Raw genomic sequence first — 17617 nt, forward strand, 5'->3', positions numbered from 1 at the left:
ACTGCTACACGGTTCCTGTAGGACATCCTATAGTCGTTTCTCCTCCTAGGGTGAATGCTGAAATGGTGGAGTCGCGTTCATAGTTGCAGGGTCCTCGGATTTCCTTGACAGGTAGCGCATTGGGCCTCTATGCAGGTATTTCAATTGTATGGCAACAATGGTGGTGGAAGTAGGCGACAGCAGTGGGTGATGGAGAAAAAAATTGGTTGCATGCCTCCTTATTGGACTTCGGGCTTCAAATTCTTCTACATAGTCGGTCCTTGCCCGTCCCAATATTCTACAGGAAGTTTCCTGTAGAAATACAGAACTTCCTGTAGAAAGTCCTGTAGCTTCCTGTAGGAGGCTAAACTATGACCAGATCATGCCCAAACCTTGGAAGAGATGAGTGTTTCTGGAGGGAGTGTTGGTGAGGTCACCTGGTAGCATGGTAGGGACCCTTGTCCTTGAGTTGAGAGGCCTCCTTTTTTGCATGGAATTTCTGCAACCTGTATTAATTTCCAAAGCCTGAGCCTCTTTTTCTGTTTCTGCCTTCTTCTTTTTCTTTTTCTTTGTTTTTTTTTTTTTTTTTTTTTTTTTTGAGGAGATAGCAGGGGCGCCTCAATGAGGTTTCCACCCCTACTATCTGCCTTGGGCGCCTCAGAGAGGTTCTCACCCAAGGGTCTTTTTTCAATTTTTTAGAGAGACAGCAGGGGCGCCTCAATGAGGTTTTCACCCCTACCATCTGCCTTGGGAGCCTCAAAAAGGTTTTCACCCAAGGATCTTTTTATTATGATTTTTTTTTTTGATGCTCAGGGTATTCCCAAAATAGAGGCAGAACCCTTCTCTATGACCAGCACTGATTTTTCCATAGTTTTGATGAACTCTGGCCTCGAAAGAGGTTTCCTGTAGATCTTTACTCCATGCCCATTGACGAGCATGGGGATGGCTTCCTCATCAATGGTCTGAATAAGAACAGACCCATTATCATTACACTTCTCCACTACATATGGTCCTAGCCATCTTGTCCTCAGCTTCCCCTTGAAATCCTTATGTCTGGAATCATATAACAACACCCAATCTCCCGGTTGGAATTGCTTGTCATTGAGATGTCGGTCATGCCATATCTTCCTCTGAAGTTGAACCACTTATGAGTGGGGAAGGGCCTGCATTCTGTGTTCATCTAGCCAATTCAGCTGCAATAAAATTTCTTGTTGGGCATGGCTGAGATCTAGGTCCAGCTGGGCTGCCATCCTCAATGTGTTGTACTCGAACTCAATTGACAACAAAGCTCTCTTCCCATAGACCAATTCATAAGGTGTGAAGCCGGTTGTGGTCTTCCAAGTGGTGTTGTAAGCCCAAGTGGCCTCAACCAGGTGATATACCCAATCCTTTCTGTTGTTTCTCACCACCTTAGTCAAAATCCCTTCTACTACTCTATTGGTGACTTCCACCTGCCCATTTGCTTGAGGATGATAGGGGGTCGAAGTCCTATGCTTGATCTTGTGATGAGCAAGAAAATCTTCAATTAAGTTGGAGGTGAACTGGCTTCCTTGATCGGTGACTAGCTCTCTTGGGTAGCCAAATTTGTAGATGTTTTCTCTTAAAAACTCAGCCACCTTCTCTTCTGTCGCTGCTTTGATTGCCTTGGTTTCCGCCCACTTTGTCAGATAGTCTGTACACACAATGATGTAAGACCTTTGCCTTGAAGGAGGATTGATAGGACCCACAAAATCCATGCCCCACTTCTCAAATGGTTCAAGAGACACTTGAGGTTGGAGAGGCATTTCGTCCCTTGGAGTTGGCTTCCCCATCCTTTGGCATTGGTCACATTAGATGATATATCTCTTGACATCTTGATGAAGCATGGGCCAATAGTAACCTGCCTGTAGAATTTTGAAGGAAGTCCTCTTGGCTGCAAAATGTCCTCCACAAGGCCCGTCATGACAGGTTAGGAGGATGTCAAAGACTTCCTCCTCCCTTACACAATCCAAGTGAATGAGGAACTCTTCCTTACAATTCTGCTTTTCTCTTTGGAAGATAGATGCGGAGGGAACTGTGCTGAGACCAGATAGTTTGCTATATCAACAAACCATGGAGAGAGTACTGAGATAGCAAACAGATGTTCTTTTGGCATCTGGTCGTCCACTGTTCCATCTTCACCTGCAGGTAAATCTAGTCTAGACAAGAAGTCAGCAAACAGATTTTCTTTACCTAGTTTGTCAACGATAGTCAAATCAAACTGCTGCAACAAAAGTAACCATCTAATAATACGAGCATTCACATTTGGTTTATTCATTAAATATCTAATTGCAGCATGATCAATATGTACAAATGTTTGATAGCAAGTGATGTAGTGTCGGAACTTGTTCAGGGCATGGACCACGACCAAGAACTCTTTCTCAGTTACAGTATAATTCAGTTCTGCCTTGGATAAGTTTTCGCTGACAAAGTATATTGCATATGGGAGTTTTTGTTCAACTTGTCCTAAGGCTGCCCCTATGGCTTTGTTCGAGGCATCAGTGTGGATGTCGAAAGGTAGGGCCCAGTTTGGACCTCTTAATATTGGGGCGGACACCAACTTATCCTTTAATTCATTCAGAGCCCTTTGATAGTCGTCCGTCCATTTGAACTCAACATCTTTTGCTAAGAGACCAAATAGTGGTGAGGCTAGCTTACTGAAGTCTTTAATAAATCTTCTATAATATCCTGCTAAGCCTAGGAAACTCCGAACATATCTTACTTTCTGAGGAGGTGGAACCTTTTTGATGAGAGCAATTTTATTAGGATCCACCTGCAATCCTTGGCGAGAAATGGTATGTCCTAGCACGGTCCCTTCAGTCATCAAGAATTCACATTTTTTAGGACTAAGGGACAGGTTCATCTCAATGCACCTGGTTAGGACTTTTCCCAGATTGGACAATGCTTCTTGGAAGTTGGACCCATAGGGAGTGAAGTCATCCATATAGATTTCCACCGAATCATGGACCAACTCAGAAAAGATGCTCAATACTGCTCTTTGGAAAGTGGCAGGAGCATTGCATAGCCCAAAGGGAAGGACTCGGTAAGCAAAGGTACCCCAAGGACAAGTGAAGGTGGTCTTATCTTGGTCTTCCGGGCTTATTTGGATCTGGTTATACCCGCTGAACCCATCTAGGAAAGAGAAAAACTTCTTCCCCGCTAGTCCATCCAACACTTGATCTATGAAAGGCAGAGGAAAGTGGTCTTTCTTGGTGGCTTTGTTCAGTTCCCAGTAGTCCAAACAGATTCTCCACTTTCCATTTTTCTTGGGTACCAACACCAGAGGGGACACCCACTCGCTATCCGAGATGGGGTAAATGAATCCTGCATCCAATAGTTTTTGCAGTTCTTCTTTGACAATGTCCTTAAGGGCTGGATTCATTCTACTCTGAGGTTGCCTGACCAATTTACAATATTCTTTGATGTAGATGTGATGGGTACAGACCGAAGGATGGACTCCTTTCACCTCCTTATAGCTCCAAGCAAAAGCATCTAGATGACTGGCCAACAGACTATACAACTCCTTTTCCTGGGAAGGAGATAGGGAGGAGCTGATTTTTAACGTTCTCTCGGGGCCAAACTCCGCATTTTTGACTCTGGGAGAGAGTGGATCGGTCACACAAAGGTCAACTAAGGTGCTGGCTTGAGTATCTTCCACCAATTTCTCTAAGGACAATGCACTGGGAGGCAGATTCTGAATCAAGGTCTCAATCAAATCATCCTCAGTTTGAGGACCTCCCCTGGTGGTTTCTAAGGTGCACAAGGGTGCATAGTACACCTCATTCTCTTCTCCTTCTTCCAACCAAAGTGGTAAGTCATGCTCTAATAGAGGTTGGGCAGGAGGGTATAGGACTAGCTGCTTGGACATAGGACCATTTTTGATGGTCATGTTTCCTGCTCGGCAGCTTATGTAAGCATCCGCAGTGGCTAACCAAGGTCTTCCCAAAATAAGGGGGTATCCAATAAGCTTTGCCTTTGGCTGAAGAGCCAGGAAGTCCACAAGATACTCCCAGGAGTCAACAGAGACAAGGACATCCTCCACAATCCCTTCGGGAGTCACGGTGGAGCGATCTACCAACTGCAGGACCATTGAGGTCTTCCTTAAGGAACCCTGAAGGTTGAGTTTGAGCATGGTATCACTGGTGATCACATTAATGGCAGCCCCTAAATCAATCAAAGTGTGGGGTATGATGGTGCCATTGATGTGGACATCAACTACAGGACTCCCAGGATCCAAATACTTTGGACAGATTACTTGCCCCAACATAAGATCAGACAGTTGTCCTATGACATTGATGGTTGAGGCATCTCTTTTTCACCTGCCTGGGTGCCTGAAACACTTTTCCTCAACCAATTTGTTGTATATTGGTACATCTTTGATGGCTTGGAGAAGTGGTATTCTCACACACAACTGTTTGAGTTCTCCCAGAAGCTCATTCTCCTCTGGGTCAGGTTATGTGGTTACTGTTAGTCTCTCAGGAAAGGGTGGAGTGGTCTTGGGTTCACTTTCCTGTTTATCTTCCTCGTCCTATAGGGGAGGAGGTTGGTGATGCGGAAGAGTCTTCCCGGATGGCAGGTTGATCTCCTGGATCTCCACAACATAGGTAGGGCAGGTTGTTTCCCTAGTATATACCTGCTAGGCATGTCAGTTGTTGGGGTTCGGGTTCAGTTGAGCAGGCATCTGGGGTTGTCTCGGAGGAGCAGGAGGTAATGGTTGTGGTTGAGCTGGTGGTGGAGGCAAAATGGCGGGAGGAGTGTTGTACTGGGGCCTCCACCCCGGTTGAGGTGCATTCCATTGAGGCTGTTGCTGGACATGTGAGTGAAACGAATGAGTAGTGGGTTGAGTATGGTATTAAGGTGGCTAAGACCATGGAGGAGGCACAGACCAGCGAGGATGAGCAGGGGGGCCCCAAGAAGGCATAGGAGCAGATTGGTTGGGGCTATAATAGGCTTGGGATGTCCCTTGCATCCCCTGCTGGTAAGGTCTAGGTCCATGCGGCCTCCTTTGGTTGAGGAAGTAGAGAGGTTCAGTGGGTGCCTCAGTTCCTTGGTACATGGCCTTAAACCCAAGTAAGGTTGGGAATTGGTTTGTGGGGTGGTCCTCCTCACAAACGAAGCATATCTCTACCGAGTGTAATGGACACTCGTTCTTAGGGTTCTTCCTTGTACACCTAGGACAGAAGATGGCCAAATCCCTCTCAGCTTCCTCTTTCTTTTGCTGGATTCAGAATGTATCAAGTTGCATGGCAATGGTCTGTCTCACCTCACTTTTGAGGTCCTCCAGCTGATTAACAAACTCATGCTTGGAGAAAGTAGCACTAGCTGAAAGGGGGTTTCCCCTTCCTCTTTTCCGGGCTTCCCTAGAGTGGTTTCTAAACACAGTCTTTATATCCTCATAAGGTAGTTGCTAAATGTCTCCTCTAGCTGGCATGTGAAGGGTATCTAGAAGGTCTTCAGGAACTCCTCGTAGCAGGACCAACTTGAGAGATTCAGGGTCGAGTGTGCACCTGGCCTGTTTATAGCTAAGTTGGAATCTTTCCTCATAATCTTCTAAAGACTCATCATTTCCCATGGTCATCCGAAAGATCTCTCCCTTGGCTTCCTTGGACCTATAGTAGTCCAGGTATTTGGTATTGAAAGCTTGTTGCATCTGAGCCCAAGTGGTGATATTGTTTCTAGGTAATCCCATGAACCAGCGTAATGCTGCATCCTTGAGGGTAGAGCGAAAGAGTTTCAGTTTTTTCTCATCTTCTGTATAGTCATAGCTTCGACAAAGGACATCAAACTCAAATAGGAAGGTAGCAGGGTCTTCAGTAGTCAATCCATGGAAGTGAGGTAAAGCGGAGGGGCTTATGTTTTTCATTTTCATGTATCCATTGGTCTCTCGAATGGGAAAGGCACCTTCTATTCTCTCATCTTCTCTTCCATTCTTAGCCATGGCTTCAGGTGGAGTGGTTTCTAACTCTTCTTCTGGTATAGGATCTTTGTATATCTCAGTAGGCTCGCCTATAGGTTCTTCTGGGTCACTGTCACTAAAGAAGAGAGAAGGGTGACATAGTGAAGTGGTGGGGGTGTTGGGTAAGAATTTGTCAGTTTTATCTCTGTTCCTACGAGGCATGAAATGGAAAGGCTTTTGATTGCTTTTTGCTTTTTCTGCTTATACCTGCAAAACTAAAATAGATTGAACTGCAACTAGCTATCTTGCTGGAATGAAGATGCGGAATTGAAATGAAAGCAGGAAAGGACTAAGCTACTTTGCTCAAATGAAATTACAGGAATGAAATGCTAGTCTACACTTGCAGAATTGAAATTTCTAATCTAGGCTTGCAGAATTGAAATTGCTAATCTACCCTTGCAGAATTGAAATTGCAAAATTGAAATGCTAATCTATGAAAGCAGGAAACATCTATTTTACTTTTGCAGAAATGAAATTGCAAGATGGAAATGAAATAAACTATTTAGCAGAAGGCGAGTATAGAAAAATAGAAGAAAAGCAACAATCACCAATATCAACCATTCATAATGGAATGTGGTACCTTTCTCGTAGACCTTGTGACAGTTGCCGAATTTTTTTTTGCAAAGGTAGTCAACCCAGTTGCCCTAAAACCCATTAGCACATTAGATGGCTAATGAAGCTACCACTGCAAGCACATCATTAGCCTGACACTTTCTCATGATCTTCCCAGCTAATATGTTTGTTGTGAAGTGAACTACCTAGTCACTGATTGAGTTTATATTATATCCCCTCTTTCCTTTTGTTAGACCAAACTTATTCTTCATGGTTTCAGCTATGGTGCATTCCAATGAATTCTTCCGCGGGGTTCAACCGTTGATATGGAAGTCTAGTGATTCTCCATATCAACATTGGATTTATAGGGATCTTATTTCCCATCCATAAGCATCAATCGTACACCAACACAAGCAACTATCACACAAAATTCTTGCTCCCCGGACTTCTATTTGGAGATCCACTTACATCAATCCTCCTGGATCCTCCTAAATCAATCCTACTAGATCCATTCTCTTGGATAAAGAATAATTCCTTCAAATCCAAGGATGTCCTTTTCAAATGATTGGTCATGCACTTTAGGTTAACGAATGCCCTGAAAACCTTCAAGATTCTGATGGACAACATCTTGTGACCCTTCACCAACTCATTTTGTGGTGGTGTATTTGGATGAAATTTTGATCTTCAAACAGAGTTGGGAAGACCACCCCCACCATATTCCACATGTCCTCCAAACATTGTGTTAACAACATTTTTGTGCCAATTTGGAGAAATACACTTTTCGTATGAAGCAAGTTCAATATCTAGGGTACATCATTGATGAGAAGGGTTTGCATGTGGACCCAACCAAGAGACATGTCATTTGGGATTGGCCAACACCAACCACTCTAACAAAAGTCCACATCTCTCTCATTGTTGCCAACTTCTACCACAGGTTGATCTTGGGGTTCTATCATGTCACTTGGCCTTTGAGTCAAGTCACCAAGGGAGGAGAGAAAGCAACATTTGTTTGATATGAATCCCAATAGAGGGAATTTGTTGAGTTGCAACATCACCTCTTCTATGCACTAGTACTCACAGTACTATAACTACAACAACCATTTGAGATCAAGATAGATTCCTCTAACTACACTATTGGTGCAGTTCTTACTCAGCAAGGTGGAGCCCACATAACACATAAGCCCGTGAAAAGGACCCTGGCAGGTACATCCCGATGAAATGGTAAAGGACTGTGAAATATTTCAAAGCCCTCTAGTGATCATCCAAGATGATTATAAAGTAAACATAGATGGCTGGAAATAGTGCAATAAAGGCTTATCATTGGTGGAGATACTTAGGAAAGAGGTTTCCACATAAAAAATTAGATTGTAAGCTTAAGCATGGGGGAAAGGATCCTAGAATATTTGAAAGAAAAGTGCAAAGGATTGCCAACCTAAACAAGATTTAAGGAAAATAATCCTAGAGCCCTGAAAATTATAACAAAGGAAATATGGTGAAAAACAGGACATAGGACCCTTCTCTCTCCTCTCTAGCAGAAGGATAGGTGTCATAGTTTTATTGGATCTGAGGAGATAATGGTGGTTTATGACGTCAACATGACGTGGTCCAATCAGAGGTGGACACATGGCAAGAATATTTTATGTTCTTGGGTACCCGAATGTCCTATTTTTTAGTGATGCATGCACTAATCATAAGATGACACATGGCACAACTGACCTCATCATGATGTCTTCCCACTGGTTAGACCCCATAAGGTTAAGGATAAGCACACGAAGGAATCATCAGGTAGGAGGCAATGGCCTAATGAGGCTTGTGTCTGAGCCTGCTAAGAATAGGAGCAATGCTATTGGTTCGTAGATGGAATATTTTACCCCTCCATGACATATAGGCCTACAAAGGAAAAATCGAAGGACTTTTTAATGCAACAAAGTGGATGCGTCAGGCAGAGGGAGCTGGCAGATGTTAAACTAACATTAGGTAGTGAGTTACCAGTGGAATTGATCCATAAAGCACCTTCGATATTCCATGGGATAGTTCATCACAATAGATTCGTTAATATTATATTAGAATTATATGATTATACACTATTATAGTTTTATTTAATTTCTAGATCTATAAAATTAACTTCAATTAGTGCATGCATGTAAAATTTAATCAATTAAAAAATTAGAGAATGGCCAAATAATCTCAAACATACATAATACATAAGATATGCTCTCTAGGAAACCCTTTCAAGTGAAAACCCAACTGGAAGGTGAGGTCTCTTTGCTCTCTTTCTCTGTCTGGAAATATGGTTACAGATACAGAGAAGTAATGTATGTGGCCTGTGTGTTGTTATAGTGCACAAATCCTATCTATGTGATCTACCTCCTATCTCTCCTAGCTATGTTTTCTCAACTATGGAACAAAATCATCTCGAAATGATGCAATTCCTCTACCTCCTAGTGGCCTGGTTATAACACAACCCGATAAGCTACTAGTGGTTATGTTTGACTATATCAAATATTAACTAGAGTTATGAAATAGACTCTCCTAGAGTCTTCTACATAAAAAACACTTTGTTATCCCCTTTTCAATGAATAATGGGGGCTAACATGGTAATCTCCTGAGCTATAGCTGTGAAAACATGAAGGTCAATGTCTGAGTGGCATAACTTTTGAATACAGACTACGTTTGATGTGATTCTTTCACCGTTGGAGATATTTATGTGTGTAAAATAACAAGAATACTTTTAGCACTTGGGTGGAAATTTTTTATCCCAAAACAACATTGTTTGATGCCTCAAAATGCCCCTAGAAGGTTTTAGAATAGGTCTTGCCATACTAGGTCCTGTTAGCTGATTCCTCCACTTTTTCAACTCCAAATTCATAAAGATGGATGAAAAAAAATATAATGATCCAATTTAGATGAGGAATTAAAGTAATACTGATGTCGCCTATAGGTAGGCTTGGTAAGAAGAGGAATATGATTTAAAAGGAGTCACAAATGAAAGGCCCGAGTAAGAGGGCTCGAGGCTTAATGCCAACAAGAAACGCATATGCAGTAGTTAAAGACCAAGGGTGTGGAAGAGCGATTAATGAAGAGAATAATCCATCAGAGGCCTGAAAATGATTAATCGAATAAAGGATTGAGCCAGTGATCATGAGACTTGGTCTTATGGTGCAAAAGAAAACAGGTGTCAAGAAAAACGAGCTAAAGAAAAATATGGCAGAATTGACAGGAAAAATTAGTATAAATTAAAGACATGCTTCTAGAAACATTATTAGGAAAATGGGCTATAATTTAAATGAGGGCTAGACATGTATTTTGGAATTATTTTTAAAACAATCACCCCAACGCAATTTTTTTTTAGTAGTGGTGATCAATAAAAGGCTTTGGGCCATAACGAAAGGGCTTGAACAATTGAGTCGAAAATTGAATGTTTTACATTAACGAAATGAGTTGGCATCTTTTGATAGGTGATAGTTTAGTGGTGGAGTTTGGAATCTAAACCAAACATATGAAATTAGTTGACAATACATGAAAGAGTCAGCAAAAGCTAAGAGGAATATTTGGTAGTTTTGACAAATCTAGAGGCTCGCTAAAATATAAAAGTATTGCTAAAACCTGTAACTCACCAAAATTGAAGAAGATGGGAATTTAACTTAGAATTTCTTGAAGTAACATGTGATGAGTAAAGGAATATTTTAGGAGAATAATTAGAACACTAAACTAAATAGGAAAAATTAAAAAATAAGAAATTCCTGCAAGCCTCAAAGGACAAGTTAATGAAAGATCAATTACAAAAATATCATTCCAAAATTATTGAAAAGAAAAATTCGAGTAGCAAAGCTTTTGTGTGAATCATTGTGCGTAGATGAGAGGTTGAAATTTTTTGGTACAACATGACACATAATGGTGGTATGCATCAAGGGTGAAACAAAGATGAGATTTGATATATGATATGTGAATGATGAATTGGTGATTAGTTCTTTTGGTAATTGATTTTGTCGATGGATATAGTTTGGTGATTTGTTCAGTAATGAGATATTACTAAAGGTGATGGTGTTTTTATGAGTAATAATAGATTGATAAGTGTGTTTCTAAGGTAGTTTTTGTGAGAAGTTGTAGAGACATTTTTTTTTATGTGGTAATATGTCTATTGGTTCTAGTTTGAGAATAGGTGAAAGATGAATAAAGAGGGCCAACAAGTGGTAGCATGAAGATCAGTGGTAACAGTCTCTTTTAGTGTGCATTGGAAAATTATGTCAAGATTTCCTTTGAGTCGTAGCTGATAAATGAATAGGGGAAATATCCCTCTGAAGAGAGGCTGATAAATGAGTAGGGGCAGTAGTCCATTTCACATAAGATTGAAAAATGAGTAGGAACATAAGTTCCTTTTAGTATTAGCTATTAAACCTACACATAGTAGCTTGTGGGGAAATGATGTAATCAAGTTGACGCTTGTGATAAAAGCAAGGCTTGTGTCTTTTGTATAGGTTTCCCATTTGGTTGATGATTCTTATGCTTTACATGATTAATTTTTTTTGTTGATCCAAGAACAATTTCTTAATTGGTTGAAAAGTATAATTTGTGAAGAATTGTATAATATGGGTGTAGTACTGATTCCCCCCCACACCCCCACTTTGAGTAGTGCCATGGTTTCCATTACTTGTAATAATTGGTATCACAATGTTGGGTCCCTATAATACTAGTGATTACCCCATTACTATTGTAGTTATACCCCCTATTTATATTGTTGTGCCCCTATTACCCCCATATTGTTATTTCTGTGCCCCTTAGAATCCCTCTATTGTTATTTTTGTGGCTTTATATTATTATTGTTAGGTCGGCTGGATTATATTGTGACTCCTTAGACTCCTATATATAGAAAGGAGGTTTTGTCATTTGTATCATCCAAGAATTGTTCATTTATGTAATGTAAAGGAGGTTGCCCCCTCGAAGAGGCTGAATTCTAAGGCGTGGATCTCTCTTTTCTATTTTTTTGTGAGCTGGTTTCATAACATTTGGTATCAGAGCTTTGGATTCTAGGGTTTCGCTGCTCCAAACAGGTCATCGTGGAATTTTCGCTATAACTTTTTTTCTGTGACATTTCAGAAGTCGCAAAAAAAACCCATTTGATAAGAAATCGCTTTGAACCTCGGGTCCGAATTTCAGAGCATTTTGCGCAATATTTGCGGAGACATGATCTGAGGAAGTTGGTCTTTTTGCAGACTCCTGAATTACATTCAAAACAGGTGACCTGAGGAAAAGCGTCATAACTTTCTCTCTGAGGATCGGATTGAAATTTCGTAAGAAGGTACAGAAAGAGGACGGACTGTAGTTTCTTGTACGTGTGTTTTAGATTCAAAGGTTGAAACAGAGACTCGTGGCACGTCGTACAACGTCGCTCTACTGAACTAGTCTAAAAGCAAGTCACTATGGGAGATTGCTCATAGCTCTTCCTTGGAGAATCCAATTTGGCTCAGACTTGTGGCATTGGAAAGAGGACACAGAAGGCTACTACAAGTAGCAATTTCAAAATTGGATGAGCCGAAATTACAGAGATACATCAGATTCAATATCAGACTTCTATAAAGTGAAAAAAAATGTGTGTAGTTTTTTTTTTAATTTTTGTGTAAGCTTGGTTTAACGGAATTCAAACGGCATAGTAAAGCATTATTATCGGTAACTGATGCCCCGAGGAAAGAAAATGCAAACACCTAGTAAGGAACCTGAAAGCTCTAGCATGACTCATGAAGAAGAGGAAGAAATGCTACATGATATATCAAAATTACAAGAACAAGTGCAACAAATGTCACGCTCACAAAAGCTAACAGAAGCTAAGATAAGTGGTGTGGAATCTAAGGTAAATGGCGTTGAATCTAAGATAAAGGGCATGAAAGCTAAGATGGAGGATTAGATGGCAAATTTGAAGATAGATTTGAATACAAACATGGAAGAATTGAAGAAGTTGCTACAAGAAAGGGTCACTAATGGTGAAAATGTAGTAAAGGAAACTCATGATGAGAACAAAAGAAATGTTAATCATGATTCCATAGACTCTAATGTTGGATCAAAGACTCACCATGTTCCAAAAATCGATATGAGGAAGTTTGATGGCAAGGATCCCGCCACATGGATATTACAGATGGAGCAATTCTTCGATCTCAATAATGTGCAAAACACACAAAAGGTACGTATGACAACTTTATATTTGGAACCAAATCAGTTTGTATGGTATCAATGGCTTTGTTCTCGTAAACAATTTATCACTTGGGCAATTTTTACGGAAGAATTAATAGCACATTATGAGGATACAAAAAGCAACACTTTTTTTAGCCAATTGATAAGTCTCAAACAAAAGGGTTCAATAATGGAGCACATTGAGGAGTTCCAAAAATTGAACATAAGGGTAAAAGATATTCCAGAGGATCATAGGATTGATGTGTTCATAGGGTCTTTAAAGGATAATATCCAACATGATGTGCGCCTTTGGGAACCTGATTCATTAGAGAAGGCATTCAGGTTAGCAAGAAAAATGGAAAGCAAAATTATGGCAACTAGGAAGCATACCATTCACAACTATAAAGACGGAAGTGTTGTTGCCCATAGTCTTCCACAACCTACAAGGTTGACACCACAACAATTGGAAGAAAAAAGAGCAAAAGGGCTTTGTTACAATTGTGATAGCAAATACACAAAAGGTCATAAAACACATATTTCATTAAAATTGGAAAAATTATATTTCAAGAACATCACTAGAATTGACATTTTTGCTTAATTTTAAATTCTAGATCCACTATTTAATTCCAAATTTAATGAAATATGTGTTATAAGTGTGCTGAGAAGAAATTATTCTACATAGATTGTGAAGAGGAAGAAGAAAAGGAGCAAGAAAGGTCAAAAGAAGAGGATATATTCTAGGAACAAAGCCTAGATGAAGAACAAATAAATCCGACCATATCTTGTAATGCATTGGCGGGAATTACCACTCCTCAAACCATCAAGATAGAAGGACAAATCAAGAAGAAAAAGGTAATAGTGTTGATTGATTCAGGAAGCACCCACAATTTTATTCATTGTAGGGTAGCAAAAGAATTGAATTGCTTCCTATATCCAGCTCCAGAGTGTCAAGTGATGATTGCAAATGGAGGAACAATAAATTGTTCTGGAAAGTGCCATAATATCAAGCTATCCATGGGAGAATATGTATTGACTAGCCCAATGCTTTCCATTCCAATGGGAGGTGCTGATGTTGTACTAGGAGTCCAATGGCTACAATCCTTGGGTACAATAGCTTTTAATTTTCAAGAACTTTTCATGAAATTTTCTGTGGAAGGAAAGGAAGTTGAATTAAGGGGTATTGCAGGGAAACCAGGAAAGATAATCAACTCTAATGGAATGACAAAGCTTCTAAAAAAGGAGCAAAGAGGTGTAATTGCACAATTATGTTCACTAGATGTTTCCACATTGGAATCATCTATTTCTCCAGATCTCCAAAAAGTCTTGGACAATCATTCCAAGGTATTTGATACTCCCAAAGGTCTCCCACCTATGCGTGATCATGATCATGCTATTCATCTGATTCCAGGAAGTGTTCCTCCAAACATCAGGCCGTACAGATATCCATATGTCCAAAAAAGTGAAATTGAACGTATGGTTGCAGAAATGTTAGAGGATGGTATAATTCAACCGAGTCAAAGTTCTTTCTCAGCTCCAGTAGTATTGGTGCACAAGAAGGATGGATCATGGCGCATGTGTCCAGATTATAGGGAGCTCAACAAGCTCACTATTAAAGATAAGTTCCCCATTCCTGTTATTGATGAATTACTGGATGAATTGCATGGATCAATTTACTTCACCAAGTTGGATCTTCATTCAGGATATCATCAAATTAGAATGAAGGTTGAAGACATTCCGAAAACAGCATTTAGAACTCATGAGGGTCATTATGAATTTTTGGTCATGCCTTTTGGCCTTACCAATGCACCTTCAACATTTCAAGGTTTGATGAATTCAATTTTCAAACCATTCCTTAGAAAATTTGTGTTAGTATTTTTTGATGATATACTAATCTACAACAAGTCTTGGAAGGATCATGTTGAACATGTTGACAGGGTGTTACAACTATTGGAGGAGAAACAATTATATGCAAAAAGATCCAAATGTTTCTTTGGAGTCCAGGAGGTGGAATATTTGGGTCATATTGTATCTCATGAAGGAGTTAAGGTAGACCCTAGCAAAATTAAAGCCATTAAGGAATGGAAAATCCCCACATCCATAAAGCATCTGCGAGGATTTCTTGGGTTGACAGGGTATTATCGCAAGTTTGTTAAGAATTATGGGAGAATAGCAGCACCTCTAACAACATTATTGAAGAAAGATTCATTTTCATGGACTTAGGAAGCAACAAAGGCCTTTGAACATCTTAAAGAGGCAATGTGCCAAGCACCAGTCTTAGCTACGCCGGACTTCACAAAAACCTTTATTGTGGAATGTGATGCTTCAGGAAATGGAATTGGTGCTGTTCTAATGCAAGATGAAAGACCCATTTCTTTTGAAAGTCATCCAATCAAGGGAAAGTTTTTAAGAAAAGCTATTTATGAGAAGGAATTGTTGGCAATACTCCATGCACTTAAGAAATGGCGACCCTACCTAATGGGAAGACACTTCAAGGTAAAAACGGATCATGATAGCCTTAAATACTTTTTAGAACAAAGATTATCCTCTGAAGAGCAACAAAAGTGGGTCACAAAGATGTTGGGTTATGACTTTGAAATCATCTACAAAAAAGGGAAGCAAAATGTGGTGGCAGATGCACTCTCAAGAAAGGATGAGGATGTGGAAGCATTGTTGTGTGCCATTTCTATTATCCAACCAGATTGGATAAACGAAGCAAGGGAGGAATGGAAGAACGACGAAGAAGTGTGGGCACTTATTCAAAAGCTACAACAAGATTCCAGTACTTCTGATACATTTAGCTGGCAAAATGATTCGCTATGGTACAAAGATCGCTTATACCTATGTAAGAATTCCCAGCTAAAACAAAAGATTCTTATGGAATTGCACACTTCTCCCTTAGGAGGGCACTCAGGATTTTTAAAAACTTACCACAGGGTTAAGAAGGAATTTTTTTGGGATGGCCTTAAATCAGATATTCAAAAGTTTGTGGCGGAATGTTTGGTTTGCCAGCAAAATAAAGTTGAAACAATTAAGACACCGGGTCTATTACAACCTTTATCCAATCCAAGCCAACGTTGGGAGGAGGTTTCAATGGATTTTATCACAGGTTTACCCAAGTCTGAGGGAAAGAGTGTCATCATGGTGGTAGTTGACAGACTTACCAAGTATGCACACTTTTGTGCATTATCACATCCATTTAAAGCCAGTACAGTTTCTACTGCATTTATGGAAACAGTTCAAAAGCTACATGGAAACCCAAAGATTATTGTAAGTGACAGAGATCCCATTTTCACTGGAAATTTTTGGACAAAATTATTTTCTTGTCTTGGTACTCAGTTAGCTCATAGCTCATCTTATCATCCTCAATCTGATGGGCAAACTGAGATAGTAAACAAATGTTTGGAAGGATATCTTCGTTGCTTTGTATCTGATAAACAGACACAATGGGTCAAATGGTTGCCTCTGGCTGAATGGTGGTATAACACTTCCTTCCATACAGCAACAAAAATGACCCCATTTATGGCACTTTATGGGTATCAACCACCATCCATCACATCATATTTAAGAGAAAATTCTAAGGTTCAGGCAGTGGAACATCACATCGAACATCAACAACAAGTCCTCCAACTCTTAAAGGATAACCTCGTGTTGGCACAAAATAGAATGAAACAACAGGCAGATCAACATCGCAGTGAAAGAAGTTTTGATGTAGGTGATTGGGTATTCCTACGGCTACAACCATATAAGCAAATGTCCCTAAAGCAAGCTAAGAAGGATAATAAATTATCACCAAAGTATTATGGTCCGTACAAGGTGTTGGAAAAGATTGGTACTATGGCATACAAATTGGAGCTCCCTGCAGCTTCTCGATTGCACCCAGTCTTCCATGCTTCATGTTTAAAGAAGGTTATAGGTGACAAGCTCCCAATTCAAACAATATTGCCAGAACTTGACGAGGAAGGAAAAATTATATTGGAACCGGAAGCAATCACAGAAACAAGAACTCGACAGCTACGAAATCGATCAATTTCAGAGTATCTTATCAAGTGGAAGAACTTATCTGCTGAAGATTCCACATGGGAGGATCAGAATTTTGTGCAGAAGTATCCAGAACTGCTCAAGCGTTGAGGACAACACTTTTTTAAGGAGAGGGGCATGTTGGGTCCCTATAATACTAGTGATTACCCCATTACTATTGTAGTTATACCCCCTATTTATATTGTTGTGCCCCTATTACCCCCATATTGTTATTTCTGTGCCCCTTAGAATCCCTCTATTGTTATTTTTGTGGCTTTATATTATTATTGTTAGGTCGGCTGAATTATATTGCGACTCCTTAGACTCCTATATATAGAAAGGAGGTTTTGTCATTTGTATCATCCAAGAATTTTTCATTTATGTAATGTAAAGGAGGTTGCCCCCTCGAAGAGGCTGAATTCTAAGGCGTGGATCTCTCTTTTCTATCTTTTTGTGAGCTGGCTTCATAACACACAACCAGTGTCCTTCATAATCAACTTAACAATTGGAAGGAAGATCATGGATCATGGATAAATATGACTAGATTACCTCAAATGGAGTTCAATTTTTGAATGGATTAGGTTATACAACTTGGAAGTTAATGTTGGCCAGATAAATCATTCTTGTGGACAAGGCCCATCTCCCTAGTATCAAAATATATCTAGAAACAAATAGGACAAACAAATCTACCTTTCGCTAAACATATTGCGATTCATTAATAAAAAATAAAGAGGTGTTTTAGACCCTACCTTGAGTCGAACGCTAGTTTGTGGCAGCCATGCTTCAACCATCCAAAAGAGTTTCCTTTTGAGAACCTGCAATCACAAATAAGCACACATCAAATAACACTTGCATAGCTAATATAATAAATCATATTCATCGTGGTGATCAAGGAATCCATGAAATAAACCATAAAAGACAACTTATTCA

This window comes from Pinus tabuliformis, chromosome 5_1 (genome assembly GCF_031772625.1).
Source record: "Pinus tabuliformis cultivar Carrire ecotype Pingquan chromosome 5_1, CPIR1, whole genome shotgun sequence".
Classification (NCBI taxonomy): Eukaryota; Viridiplantae; Streptophyta; class Pinopsida; order Pinales; family Pinaceae; genus Pinus; species Pinus tabuliformis.